Here is a 15,790-nt window from a genome sequence, read left to right on the forward strand (position 1 = left end):
TATCCCCCTCATAATTTGAAATACCCCTATCAAGTCCTCATTCAACCTTCTACACTCCAAAGAATAAAGATCTAACTTGTTCAACCTTTCTCTGTAACTTAGGTGCTGAAACCCAGGTAACATTCTAGTAAATCTTCTCTGTACTCTATTTTGTTGACCTCTTTCCTATAGTTCGGTGACCAGAACTGTACACAATACTCCAAATTTGGCCTCAGCAATGCCTGGTACAATTTTAATATTACACCCCAAGTCGTATACTCAATGCTCTTATTTATAAAAGCCAGCATACCAGAAGCTTTCTTCACCACCCGATCCACGAGATTCCACCTTCAGGGAACTATGCACCATTATTCCTAGATCACCCTGTTCTTCTGCATTCCTCAATGCCCTACCATTCAACATGATTGTCCTATTTTGAATAGTCCTACCAAAATGTAGCACCTCACACTTATCAGTATTAAACACCATCTGCCATCTTTCAGTCTACTCTTCTAACTGGCCTAAATCTCTCTGTAAGCCTTGAAAACCTGCGTCATTATCCACAACGCCACCTATCTTAGTATCATCAGCATACTTACTAATCCAATTTACCACCCCATCATCCAGATCATTAATGTGTATGACAAACAACACTGGACCCAGTACAGATCCCTGCGGCACACCACTAGTCACTGGCCTCCAACCTGACAAACAGTTATCCACCACTACTTTCTGGCATCTCCCATCCAGCCACTGTTGAATCCATTTTTCTACTTCAATATTAATACCTAACGATTGAACCTTCCTAACTAACCATCCATGTAGAACCTTGTCAAAGGCCTTAGTGAACTCCATATAGACAACATCCACTGCTTTACCCTCGTCAACTTTCCTCGTAACCTCTTCAAAAATTCCATAAGATCTGGGGACGTCGCGTGATGACGTAGGATCAAGACGTTGGGAATCCAGCTCCCTCGTAAAAAGTAATGAAATAAGGTTTAAATGAAGAAGAGTTAACAAGTATCTACTAGAAACTATTTATAAATAACTCAGAATTATCTTTTGATATGGCTCCTAAACCGAAACAGAAGAAAGCTACTACTTCGAAGACTGCGCAAATCGGCGGGGAAAAAGGCCTAACCGTACCGGCGAAGCCTCGGACTCAAGTTGGATCTCCTCACGGCGAAGTGCATGGCACTTCTGATGATGCGGGACAGGAAGTTGCAGCAATGTCGGCGGTCTCTAAAAGAAACGGCAAGAACAATGGATGCGCGAAGAAACAAGTATGCATGAACAGATATCAGCAAAAGTAACAAAACTACAAATCCCAACTACGGCTGGAAGGGAAACTGGAATTATATCGGAAGTGGAGTCAGACTCTTTGGGAAATTCAGAGGAAGATGAAGAGGAAAAGAAAATGGAGATTAAAGGAGTCATAAAAGATATCCTGATATATATCATGAATAAATTAAAAGCTATAAGATGGATGCAGAATACACTCGATAATGTGGTGGAAAAACAAAAGAAGATGGATAATAATGTTAAAGAAATGGAAGTAAAATTGGAAGAAAATACTGAAAGAATAGATAAGATAGAAGACAATAATCTTGCCTGAACAATAAAAAAACGGATGTTGGAAAAAATAGATGCGCTTGAAGACTCAAGTAGACGAAATAATATCAAAATTGTTCGTCTTATGGAAGGTACAGAGGGAAAAAATCCAATAAAATTCTTTCAAGAATGGATTCCGAAAATTTTGGCAAGACCAAGACCTCAGCAAGATCAAAATCCAAGATCAATTTTGATAAAATGCTTGAGGTACCAAGATAAAGAAATTATCTTGAAGGCAGCTACTCAAGGTGCTAAAAAGAGAAATGGGCCATTGATAATAGAAGGGAAAAGATTTTTTTTTAATCGAGACATAAGTTACGATCTTCTGAAGAGGCGGAAGGAATTTAATCCAGTGAAAAAATCTTTATGGGAAAAGGGCTATAAATTGGTCATTTTCCTTGATAATGAAGAAAGAAGCTTTTTCGTTGACTACCAGAAAGCAGAGAAATTTGTACAAGATTTACCTGATGTCCACGAAGAGGAGTAAAGAATTATAGGTATGAAGTGGACTAATGATGAAGACTGAAAAAAGGTTGGACTTGACAGACATTTATAAGGAAAAAAAATAGTTGAGTATTAATTGGGAGTAGAGACATTAATTATTTTTTTTTCTTCACTAATATATTTTCTTTTTTTTTTGCGGGGGAGGTGGAGGAGCTCCTGATCGATGGCTGCGAGTTTCACGTGTACAATCATGGCGATTGCCATGACCCGTAAAATGGGGGGGGGGGGGGTAATGTTGTGTTCTTTTTATTCGCAACATTAGTGGGGGGGTATTTTGGGATTTTTTCTTATATATTAGTTACCTTTCCTCTATTTTTCTTCTTTTTTGCCTGGATGGTTGGGGAGAGAGTCATAGTAACATGGAGAATTTTAAAGAGTTCCCAAGGTATTGTGAATGATTAATTTACTTAATTATTTAAAGTTTTAATGTTAATGGACTTAATGGACCTGTGAAAAGAAAAAGAGTTTTAACATATATTAAGAAAATGAAAGGCGATATAGCTTTTTTACAAGAAACACATTTAACAGAAACAGAACATAAGAAATTAAAGAGAGATTGGGTTTGAAATGTCTTGGAGCTTTATTTAATTCAAAATCGAGAGGAGTTGCAATTTTCGTTAATAAATCTTTACCAATTAAAATACAAAATGTAGTAATTGATTCTGTGGGGAGATATGTGATTATACATTGTCAATTTTTTTCAGAATTATGGACTTTTATGAACATTCATGCACCAAATGAAAATGATGTAAAATTCATACAAGAAGTTTTTTTGAACTTGGCTGATGCACATGATAAAATATTAATAGGTGGAGATTTTAATTTTTGTTTAGATCCAGTTTTGGATAGGTCAACTAAAGTTGCTACAAAATCAAAAGTAATAAAACTATCTTTATCATTAATGAAAGATTTAAACCTGATTGATATATGGAGAAAAATTAATCCAAGAGAAAGAGGTTATTCATTTTATTCAAATAGACGTAAAACTTACTCAAGGATTGTTTTTTTTATTATCAAAAAATATTCCAGAGAGTGTAAAGTGTGGAATATAAAGCATGAATACTGTCAGATCATTCCCCCTTGAAAATGACAATGATAATGATGGATAAGGAGGAATCGATCTATAGATGGAGATTTAATTCAATTTTATTTAAACGTCAAGATTTTTGTGATTTTATGAAAAAACAGATTCAATTTTTTTAATACAAATTTACATTCAGTTGAGGATAAAATTGTATTATGGGAAGCAATGAAAGCATATTTAAGCGGTCAGATTATAAATTATACATCTAAAATTATGAAGGAATATTTGGCAGAAATAGATCAATTAGAAAAAGATATCATAAAGTTAGAAAAAGAATCTCAAAGATATATGACGGAAGAAAAACGAAGACAACTTGTTAATAAAAAAACTACAATATAATACACTTCAGTCATATCGTACAGAAAAAGTAATTATGAGAACTAAACAGAAATATTATGAATTAGGCGAAAGGTCACATAAGATTCTTGCTTGGCAGTTGAAAACAGAACAGGCTTCTAAAACAATAAATGCAATTAGAACAAGTGTAAATAAGGTTACTTATAAACCTTTAGAAATTAATGAAACTTTTAAAAAAAATTATACTGTATCAATCAGAATCACAAAATAAGATTGCTGAGATAGATACATTTTTATCACAAATAACCCTTCCAAAATTAAATTTGGAAGAACAGAAAGGATTAGATATGCCCTTTACATTAAAAGAGGTTGAAGAAGCTTTAGGATCACTTCAGAGTAATAAATCCCCAGGAGAAGATGGTTTTCCTCCTGAATTTTATAAAAAAAAACTTAAAGATTGATTAATTCCTCCTTTTATCGAAGTATATCTAGTGGAAAGGATGCATAAATTCCCACAATCTTTTTTTAACAGCGACTATAACTGTTTTGCCAAAAAAAGATTGAGATCCTTTAAAGCCAACATCATATAGGTCTATTTCTTTGTTGAATACAGATTATAAAATAATAGCAAAAATGTTATCTAACAGAATATCTAAACATTTACCAAAATTAATACATATGGATCAAACAGGTTTTATTAAAAACAGACAATCAATGGATAATATAAGCCGGTTACTTAGTATAATTCTTTTGGCACAAAAAAGAGAGGAAATGAGTGTGGCAGATGCTTTGGATGCAGAAAAAGCATCTGATAGATTGGAATGGGATTTTTTATTTAAGGTTTTGAAAAAATATGAGTTAGGAAAATCTTTTATACAATGGATTAAAACCTTAAATACTAATCCTCAAGCTAAAGTAGTTACAAATGGTCAGATTTCAACACCATTTTGCTTAACGAGGTCAACTGGACAAGGCTGCCCATTATCACCTGCTTTATTTGTATTGGCAATAGAACCATTAGCTGAATTAATTAGAACAGATTCAGACATTGGGGGCTTTAGAGTTAATCAAGAAGAATATAAGATTAATTTATTTGCTGATGATGTTTTGATTTATTTAACAAACCCATTGCAATCTTTGCAAAGATTATCTTATAGATTGGAAGAATATGGGAAAGGATCAGGGTATAAAGTAAATTGTGATAAAAGTGAAATTTTACCCCTTACCAAAGGAAATTATAATCAATGTCGATTAGTAACTCAATTTCGATGGTCAATAAATGGGATAAAATATTTAGGTATTAGAGATGATAATGATGTAAAAAATTTATATGAACAAAATTATTTGCCATTATTAAAAAAAAATAAAAGAGGATCTTGATAAATGGATGATGTTACCAATAACATTAATAGGTAGAGTTAATGCTGTAAAAATGAATATATTTCCTAGATTGCAATATTTATTCCAAACTTTACCAATACAATTACCTCAGAAGTTTTTCAAGAACTGAATAAATATGTAATGAAATTTCTTTGGAAAGGAAAGATGTCAAGAATATCATTAGAAAAATTGACATGTAAATTTGATTTAGTAGTGTTACAAATTCCAAATTTTATGAATTATTATAAAGCAAATCAACTTAGATTTATTGCGTCTTTTTTTGATGAAGAAAAACCAGCATGGATTAGAATAGAATTAGATAAGATAGGAGAAAACATACCAGAAGATTTTATATATAAATGGGAATTCAAATGGATATGGGAAATAAAAAGAATCTCCTATATTAAGATACTTGATTGATTTATGGAATAAGGTAAATATGGACGATGAGATAAAGAAATCTTTATTAGCAAAAAGAACTTTAATTCAAAATAGGCTTATTCCTTTTACAATGGATAATAAACTTTTATATAATTGGTTCCAAAAGGGGATTAAATATATAGGTGATTGTTTTGAAGGAGGTACATTGATGTCGTTTGATCAATTAAAAAAAATAAATATAAAATATCAAAGAACACTCTTTTTTGTTATTTTCAATTGAAGGCTTATTTACGAGAAAAGCTGGGTCAAACAATGTTGATGCCAAAACCTAGTGAAATAGAAATATTAATTCAAAAAGTAAAAATTTAAAAAATTACATCTTGTATGTACAATTTGATTCAAAAACAGACAATTAAATCAGTAATTCATAAATCAAGACAAAAATGGGAATCTGATTTGGATGTTAAAATTGATGGAAAAAGCTGGTCAAGATTATGTTCTGATAGTATGTTAAATACAGTAAATGTTCGACTTAGATTAATACAATATAATTTTTACATCAATTATATATAACCACAGAAAATAGATAGATTAAATTCAAATATGTCTGACCAACGTTTTCGGTGTAATCAAGAAATTGGTACTTTTTTACATTCTACTTGGTCTTGTTTTACAACTCAACCATTTTGGATAAATCTAAGACTTTTATTGGAACAAATTACTGGAGTACAACTCCCACATAGTCCAGTATTATTTTTATTAGGAGACATTGAAGGGACAATACCGAAACTTAAATTGAATAAGTATCAGAAAAAAATTATAAAAATTGCATTGGCAATTACTTGGAAATCTGATTTATATTTAACTATGGATCGTTGGAATAATGAAATACATAGTTGAATTCCACTTGAAAAAATTACATACAATCTAAGAAATGAATATGATATATTTTTGAAAATTTGGCTCCCATACCTACAAAAGATAGGATTAAATACATAGATCCTTTGAAGATAAAATTATAAAGTAATTGGGGAAAGTAAAAATAAATATTAAAATTATTTTGAACTTCATGGAGCATGTGGGGATCCTCCGGTATCCAAGCAATCTTTCGCTTCTTTCTTTCTTTAGACAAGGGTTAAGGGTGGGGGAGGGTTCAGGGTAGGGGGGAGTGTTAATATTATTTTTCTTTTTCTTACTATTTTATCACCACATTTATTCTTTGTAAATTTCTAAAAATGTAATAAATATTTTTTTTTAAATTCAATAAGATCTGTCAAACATGTCCTTCTACGCACCAGTCCATGTTGACTGTTCCTAACCAGACCCAGTCTATCCAGATATTTATATATACCATCTCTAAGAATACTTTCCATTAATTTACCCATCATTGACGTCATAACTACAGGCCTAGAATTGCTAGGTTTACTCTTAGAACCCTTTTTAAACAATGGAACCACACGAGCAATACGCAATTCCTCCAGCACCATCCCCGTTTATAATGACATTTGGAATATTTCCGTCAGAGCCCCTGCTATTTCTACACTAACTTCCCTCAAAGTCCGGGGAAATATCCTGTCAGGTCCCGGAGACTTATCCACTATCCTTAATAGCGCCAGCACGTCCTCTTCTTTAAACAGCTCAGGTATTTGTAAAGTAATGGTGATAGCGGAGTAACACACCGACGGGAGTAATGTAAATAGACCCGGTAGTCATGAAAGTCATCCGATTGATAAGGTTATTTATTTCCAGTAAGTGAACACTAATCTGATGGTGAAATATGTTGTACTCTTTTGGCTGTGGCTATGTCCAGTTTGCAATCTCCACATAGCTGCTGCCTTGCCCATCATTGTAATGGCCCCATTGTGGACAAATATTGAAGATTGCTTTATAAACGGTCCGACTCTGATATCAGTGCAGCTGCAGCAGATGGGGTACAGTCACATCTGGTGAAAGCGACTGTCCACTGTTCACAAGGAAATATATTCCCAACCAGAGTTGATAGAGTCCGTCCTGCTGGTGTGTCTCTCCAATAAACCCATATTGAACTTTGCCCTCAGCTGTCACTGGATTTTTCAGTCGGAGAATAAATTGATCCAGAACTAAACAATAAATTAATTCGATCAGACCAACCGAAAGGAAACAGGATCCCTGGAGCAGACTGAATTGGAAAGAGATTCTGTATGTAATCTTTGTCACGGTGCACCGAAGTACAATTGTAAGCCGGTACCGAACAACACAATACAACCATTTGCCTGACTGAGGTTTCGTGTCCTTCAGTTCAAGCACTAGGGAGTGGGGTGTGGAGTTACATCCTGATTAGTGTGAGGTCCGGGTTGCTGAGCGTGATCTCAACTGAACGTTCCGCAGGGTGTACTCACTCACTGTCTGGACCCAGAGAATTCAGTGCTCAGATTCACTGGAAACAGAATGAAGAGCTCGGCACTTGTTTATTTTTTTCTCTCTGTATGTTTTTTGTGCTACCTTGCGCAAAGATAGAGTGCATCTTAAGACTATCTGAAATAAAACTTTCTGAAGTACATTTCACCTCCTGTACCTAATAATGTGGCCGCTGACTGTATATCCGTGGTCTTCTACAGCTGTAACCCGCCCAGTCCAGTCTTCGACATGTTACACGTTCAGTGATGCCTCTCTGCACGCTATTGTTGTAGCGTGGTTATTTGAGATACTGTCGTCTTCCTGACATATAGAATCAGTCTGGCCTTTTCCCTTCCATCTCTCTCATTCATAAGGAGTCTTTGCTCACGGAACTGCCGCAGCCTTACTTTTTTTCTGTGCTGTTCTCCACAAACTGAGACTGTTGAAGGTGACAATCCCAGGAAATCAGCAGTTTCCGCGATGTTATAAACTGCGCCGTCTAGCATTAACAAACATTCCACGTCCTAAGTCACTGAGAGCACATTTCATCCCCATGCTGGTGTTTCTGAGAGACCGAACGTACCCTGTTCCAAGGACTAGGAGTCGGAGAGACCCGCTGATAAAGCTCTGAGTATAGTTAATGATTATCACCAGGAGCTGACTGAACATTAACCAGGGTGTGTTCATTACTTACAGAACCCGTAACACAGCCTCACTGGGACAGGGTGGTAACTGAACCTGGAGCCGCGGTACACGGTAAGAAGCAGTATATACTGAAATATAAACATCATAAAGGCAGTTAGCCACTTCTGTGAACACTTAAATGAGACTGAGAACGTATTGGTGTATTCAACAATAGAACTGTAGGTGAATCGCTTTTGAAAGAAATAATAATTCCCTTCGACTAATTAGATCAACTTCCTGTGAATGCCCTGCGGGAACCTGGTGTAGTTGGAAGTGTTAATGGAAACGTCGCACTTTCAATGCAGTTGCGAATGAACAGCAAAGGCTAGGAAGGAGCTAGCTTCCAGATGTTCGGAACTGTCCGCGGGATACTGTTTCCAGCAGGAGGCCGGCCTCTCCACACCCGGGGCTTTACTGATCGCTGACCGAAGGAACCGAGGATTCGCTTTGTTTATTCCTTCGCTGGCGGGATCTACACTGTTACGAATGTGCCACAACTCTGAGGGGCCGAAGGGTACAAAGTCGCCCCCTCCTATTTGAGAATCGCATGATCGCTATTAATTCGGGTCTGGGGACCCAGGAAATGAGAGAGAATCCACAAGGTTTTGGAATGTGTCCTGGCCTCAGCGAGACAAAGCCACGGATAACGGCCATTGTCTCTTGGAGACGGAATTGTGTATTGAGTACTGTACTATTCATTGAAGCTCTCAGGGGACGACCAGAGTGGTCTGGTTGAGGGATTGCATCATCCCAACCTGATTGACATCTGAGACCCCGTGAGTAAGGATAAAAGAGGGTCTGGGGATCAACCCCTTTAGACGCACCAGGAGAAACGCTAGGAATCCCGTGACAGCGTTTAATAGCGACAGCCGCTGGGGCTCGCGTGCGTCCTTTCCCTTGCCTGGGATTGGCGGGCTCACCACGGAAGAACGGCTTAGCTAAAGGAGATGCCACTGGTGAACGGCCACACTAACGAGACTCTGACGGATCGAAATCAGAGAAAAACTCATGGGGGCAGATACCTGTCTGCTGAACCTTCTTTTGGTTTCCCACCTACCCACTCTTATCTGACAAAAGGGAAACAACACTGCAGGCGGTGATCCACAACAGTTCTCACCAACCGACTATATAATGGAACCATCAACTCCTTACACCGACTCCCCCCCACGACCACCCCCCGCCCCGGCTGTAATCTCCAGTGTGGGTGGTTCCATGCTTTTGACCACCAACCGAAATGCCGTCTAGGATGGACAGATAGTGTCGATCCCGCCAGTGAGGAAATAAGAAAACGAATCCTCAGTTCCCTCTGTCGGGGATCGGTAAAGCCCCGAGTGTGGACGGATCGGCTTCCTTTTACTGCAAGCGGTAGCCCGGGGACAGTTACGAGATGCGGGAAGCTCGCACCTCCCGAGCCTTTGCTGATGATTCGGAGCCGGGTTGAAAGTGCGGCGATTCCAATAACACTTGTCAACTGCACCGGTTCTCCCCGGGACATGCACAGGAAGTCGATGCATTCAACTAGATGAAGAGAGTTATTAATTCTTTCAAAAGCGATTCTCTACAGTTCTAATATCGATCAACACAAAACGTTATCGATCTCATTCAAGTGTTCATAAAAGAGGCTAACTGTCCTTATGATGTTTATATTTCAGGATAAAGAGCGTCTTACCTTGTACCGCGGCTCTAGGTTCCGTTACCACTCTGTCCCAGTGAGGCTGTGCTACGGGTTCTCTCGGTAATGAACACGCACTGATTAATATTCAGTCAGCTCCTGGTAATAATCATTAACTAAACCTACAGATTTATTAGCGGTTCTCTCCCTATCCTGTTCCTTAGTAAAGGGTACGTTCTGTCTCCAACAAACATCACCATGGAGATGAAATGTAATCTTAGTGATTTTGAGAGTGGAATGTTTGCTGGTGCTTAACGGTGCAGTTTTATAGACAATAGACAATAGGTGCAGGAGTAGGCCGTTCGGCCCTTCGAGCCAGCACTGCCATTCAATATGATCGTGGCTGATCATCCACAATCATTAACCTGTTCCTGCTTTCACCCATATTCCTTGACTCCGCTATCTTTAAGAGCTCTATCTAACTCTTTCTTGAAAGCATCCAGAGAATTGGCCTCCACTGCCTTCTGAGGCAGAGCATTCCATAGATGCACAACTCTCTGGATGAAGAAGTTTTTCCTCAACTCTGTTATAAATGGTCTACCCCTTATTCTTAAACTGTGGCCTCTGGTTCTGGGCTCCCCCAACATCGGTAACATGTTTCTTGCCCCTAGCGTGTCCAAACCCTTAATAATCTTATATGTTTCAATCAGATCCCCTCTCGTCCTTCTAAATTCCAGTGTATACAAGCCCAGTCGTTGCAATCTTTCAACATATGACAGTCCCTCCCAACCCGGGAATCGACCTATTGAACTTATGCTGCACTCCTTCAGTAGCAAGAATGTCCTTCCTCAAATTTGGAGACCAAAGCTGAACACAATACTCTAGGTGTGGTCTCACGAGGGCCCTGTACAACTGCAGAAGGACCTCTTTACTCCTATACTCAGCTCCCTTTGTTAAGAAGGCCAACATGCCATTTGCTTTGTTCACTGCCTGCTGTACCTGCATGTTTACTTTCAGTGACTGATGAGCAAGGACACCTAGATCCCGTTGTACTTCCCCATTTCCTAACTTGACAGCATTCATACAGTTATCTGACTTCCTGTTCTTGCCGCCAAAGTGGATAACCTCACATTTATCCACATTAAACTGCATCTGCCATGCATCTGCCCAATTATCCTAACATCCTCCTCATATCTGACATTGCCACCCAGCTTTGTGTCATCTGCAAATTTGCTAATGCTACTTTTAATCCCTTCATTTCTGAAAAGGACCCGTTAATCCCTACTTTTTGTTGCCTGTCTGCCAACCAATTTTCTATTTATGTCAGTACCCTACCCCCAATACCATGTGCTCTAAATTTACCCACTAATCTCCTATGTTGGACCTTATTAAAGGCTTTCTGAAAGTCCAGCTACACTACATCCACTGGCTCTCTCTTGTCCATTTTAATAGTTACATTCTCAAAAAATTCCAGAAGATTAGTCAATCATGATTTCCCCTTCGTAAATCCATGCTGACTCGGACCAATCCTGTTACTTCTATACGAATGTACCGTTATTTCATCTTTTATGATTGACTCCAGCATCTTCGCCACCACTGATGTCGGGCTAACTGGTCTATAATTCCCTGTTTTCTCCCTCCTTTCTTAAAAAGTGGGATAATATTAGCAATCCTCCAATCCTCAGGAACTGATCCTGAATCTACAGAGCATTGGAAAATGATTACCATTGCGTTCACGATTTCTAGTGCCACCTCCGTAACTACCCTGGGATGCAGACAATCAGGCCCTGGAAATTTATCAGCCTTCAATCCTATCAGTCTACCATCACCATTTTCTGCCGAATGTGAATTATCTTCAGTTCCTCCGTTACCCTAGGTCCTCTGGCCACTATTACATTTGGGAGATTGTCTATGTCCTCCCTAGTGAAGACAGATCCAAAGCACCTGCTCAACTCGTCTGCCATTTCCTTGTTCCCCATAATAAATTCACCCGTTTCTGCCTTGAAGGGCCCAAGTTTGTTCTTAAATATGTTTTTTTTTCCTCTTCACACAACTAAAGAAGCTTTTACTATCCTCATTTATATTCTTGGCTAGCTTACCTTCGTAACTCATCTTTTCTCCCCCTATTGCCGTTTTAGTAATCTTCGGTTGCTCTTTAAAAGTTCCCCAATCCTCTGTCTTCCCGCTCATCCTTGCTATGTTATACTTCTTCTCCTTTATTTTTATACTGTCCTTGACTTCCCTTGTCAGCCACTGTCGTCCCTACTCCCCTGAAAATCTTTCTTCCTCTTTGGAATGAAATGATCCTGCACCTTCTTTACTATTCCCAGAAATACCTGCCGTTGTTGATCCACTTTCATCTCTGCGAGGGTATCCTTCCAGTCAACTTTGGCTAGCGCCTCCCTCATGGTTCCATAGTCCCCTTTGTTCAATTGCAATACTGACACTTCCGATTTTCAGTTCTCCCTCTCAAATTGTAGATTAAAACTTATCATATTATGGTCGCTACCTCCTAATGGTTCCTTTACCTCGAGTTCCCTTATCAAATCCAGTTCATTACACAATACTAGATCCAGAATTGCCTTCTCCCTAGTAGGCTGCAGTACAAGCTGTTCTAAGAATCCATCTCGGAGGCACTCCCTTTCTTGGGGTCCAGTACCAACCTGATTTTTCCAATCTACCTTTATATTCAAATCCCCCATTACAACCGTAGTATTACCTTTGCAACATGCTAATTTTAACTCTTGCTTCAACTTGCACCCTATATCTAGGTTACTATTTGGGGACCTGTAGATAACTCCCATTAGGGTCTTTTTGTCCTTACAATTCCGCAGTTCTATCCATACTGACGCTACATCTCTTGATTCTATGTCACCCCTCTCAAGGGACTGAATTTCATTCCACAGCAGCAAAGCCCCTCCACCCACCTGTCTGCCCTTTCGATAGGGCATATAACCTTGAATATTCATTTCCCAGCGCTGGTCATTTTGCAGCTATGTCTGTTATTCCTACAACATCATACTTACCAACTTCCAACTGAGCTTCAAGCTCATCCACTTTATTTCTTATACTTCATGCGTTCATATATAATACTTTCAATCAATTACCCCCCTCGCCTCTCACATCAGTCGCTATTGCACTTGGCCATACTGAGCTTTCCTCATACGATCCCTTCTTGAGCTTTCTGCCCCTTTAAATCTGTTGTCTTTCTTAACTTCTTATTCTGTCTTTCCCTTTGACTCTATCCTTATATTTCCAGTTCGTCTCCTCCACGCCCCCCATTTATTAGTTCAAACACACCCGTGTAGCAGTGGCAAACCTGCCTGCGAAAATGCTGGTCCCCCGCCTGTTAAAGTGCAACCCGTCTCTTTTGTACAATTCATCCTTACCCCAAAACAGATCCCAGTGGTCTAAGAATCTAAAACCCTGCTTACCGCACCAGCTCTCAGCCACACATTCAGATCCCATATCTCCCCGTTCCTGCCCTCAGCAGCACGAGGAACTGGAAGCAAACCGGAGATAACCTCCCTGGAGGTCCTACTTTTCAGCCTCCTTCCGAGTTCTCTGAAGTCACACTGCAGAATTTCTTTCCTCTGCTTCCCGATGTCATTTGTGCCGACAGGCACTACCACATCTGGCTGTTCACTTTCAACCTTGAGGATTCCCTGCAATCGATCCGTGATGTCCTGGATCCTGGCTCCAGGGAGGCAACATACCATCCTTAAATCCCGCCTGTTGCCGCAGAAACCCCTTTCTGTTCCTCTCACTATGGAGTCCCCTACTACCACGGCTCTGCCTGTCGTCTGTCTCATCTGCTTTGCTTCAGTGCCAGTTTTCGACTCGCAGACCTGTCCGCCTCTCAGAATGGCAGTATCTTCTGTCCCGACAGCTTCCAAGAGGGTGAACCTGCTTTCAAGAGACACATCCTCCGGGGTCTCCAGTACTTCAAGCATCCATCCCTTTCTCATCGTCGCCCCCCGCCCTTCTCTCCTCCGGTATCTTCGGTGTAACAATCTCACTGTAGGTCCTGTCCAGAAAACCCTCGTTTTCCCGGATGAAACTGAGGTCATCCAGTTGCCTCTCGAGTGCCCCAACACTGTCCTTCAGGAGCTGAACCTGGACACACACAGTTGTAGCAGCCGGTGGCACCATCATTGTCCCTGACCTCCCACATCAGGCAAACATCACACTGAATCAGTTTACCTGTCATCTCTTCACCGCCTCTTACCCTCTCCAACTGTGGTATAGTCTCCTCCCTCAGCCTCCTCGCCGAAGGGTCTCAAGCCAAAGACTCGCACTTCCCTCGACAGGGTCGCTCCCCTCGATAGAGCCGGTCCCCTCGACAGGGCCACTTCCCTCGACAGGGCCACTTCCCTCGATAGGGCCACTTCCCTCAACAAGGCCGCTTCCCTCAACAGGGCCGCTTCCCTCGATACGGCCGCTTCCCTCGACAAGGCCGCTTCCCTCGACAGGGCCACTTCCCTCGACAGGGCCACTTCCCTCGATAGGGCCACTTCCCTCGACAGGGCCGCTCCCCTCGACAGGGCCACTTCCCTCGACAGGGCCGCTTCCCTCGACACGGCCACTTCCCTCGACAAGGCCGCTTCCCTCGACAGGGTCGCTCTCCTCGACAGGGCCGCTTCCCTCGACAGGGCCACTTCCCTCGACAGGGCCGCTCCCCTCGACAGGGCCACTTCCCTCGACAGGGCCGCTTCCCTCGACACGGCCACTTCCCTCGACAAGGCCGCTTCCCTCGACAGGGTCGCTCTCCTCGACAGGGCCGCTTCCCTCGACAGGGCCACTTCCCTCGACAAGGCCGCTTCCCTCGACAGGGCCGCTTCCCTCGACAGGGCCGCTCCCCTGGATAGGGCCGCTTCCCTCGAGAAGGCCGCTTCCCTCGACAAGGCCAGTATCCTTTCATGTCTTGACGAAAAGAGAATCTACCAAACTCTTCTTGAAATACACCCAAATACTTGATCTTCACAGCCACCTGCGGCAACGAATTGTACACATTCGCCACTCTGGTTAATTAAATTTCTCCTTATTTATGCTCCCAATGGACGTCATTCTAGGACTGAAGGAAATGAAGTGTTGCGAGAAATGCTTCAAAGGGGTTTGGTCTCCGCAACGGGCTGCACGACAATATACTCGAAGGTAAGTACATCATTGCAGCTTGCAATAGAAAGAGAAGTCAATGACCTGTTACTGCAGTTCATGGTAGTTCCACATTTCTGCAATCACTACATCACGAAGATCAGACCAAAAGTTACTTCAGAAGATACGAGACCATGAAATGAGTAAACAATGACGGAATGTGAGTGGCTTTGAAGAGCTGAGCTGCTGAAAGCAAATTACCAGACCTGGAATGATTGCGACTGGGTCTGACAGAGGCTTAACTGGTACTTTGGGCACATTCACGTTCGCTCCAAATTCTTCCTACCTTCCTTTGTGAAGATATATAATGTCTAAAGGACCAGAGTTTGAGTAAATGAGACTCACCAAACTTTCTCCTGACTGAATCACTGGAATCTCCGAGTCAGAAGGGTTCGCTCCAGTTGATGCTCTCAATCCTCGGGCTGGTTAACTTGCTGCTGTTCCCTCGTCTTCAGTCGCGCTCTGCTTCCAATTGTGTGCTTTTCTTCCAATAAATGTCTCACTGCAGGTCTAACTTTAACATGAAAGATAACGAAGTAAGTTCACAATACAAAGGAAAACACAACATTTCTGTTCAATCTTCCTAAATACATAAACTCACAGAAATTTAAATGTTGAATACAAATATCACAATCTCAGGAGATGGTGGTGGACTTTAGGAGATCTAGGCCTCATATGGAGCCAGTGATCAGTAATGGAGAATGTGTGGAGCAGGTTAAGACCTACAA

The 15,790-nt window shown here is 40.7% G+C and overlaps 1 long non-coding RNA gene across 1 annotated transcript in view; it reads right to left on the reverse strand.

The window, feature by feature from the left end:
* LOC140721792 (uncharacterized) overlaps positions 1–15,562 on the reverse strand; it is a 284,490-nt gene extending 268,928 nt beyond the window's left edge. The window contains exon 1 of the long non-coding RNA XR_012097463.1: positions 15,408–15,562. This is a non-coding gene — a long non-coding RNA (uncharacterized lncRNA). The remainder of the gene's footprint in view (positions 1–15,407) is intronic.
* Positions 15,563–15,790: the final 228 nt, after the last annotated feature.

The sequence above is a fragment of the Hemitrygon akajei genome, unplaced genomic scaffold (genome assembly GCF_048418815.1).
Source record: "Hemitrygon akajei unplaced genomic scaffold, sHemAka1.3 Scf000061, whole genome shotgun sequence".
In the NCBI taxonomy this organism is placed as follows: domain Eukaryota; kingdom Metazoa; phylum Chordata; class Chondrichthyes; order Myliobatiformes; family Dasyatidae; genus Hemitrygon; species Hemitrygon akajei.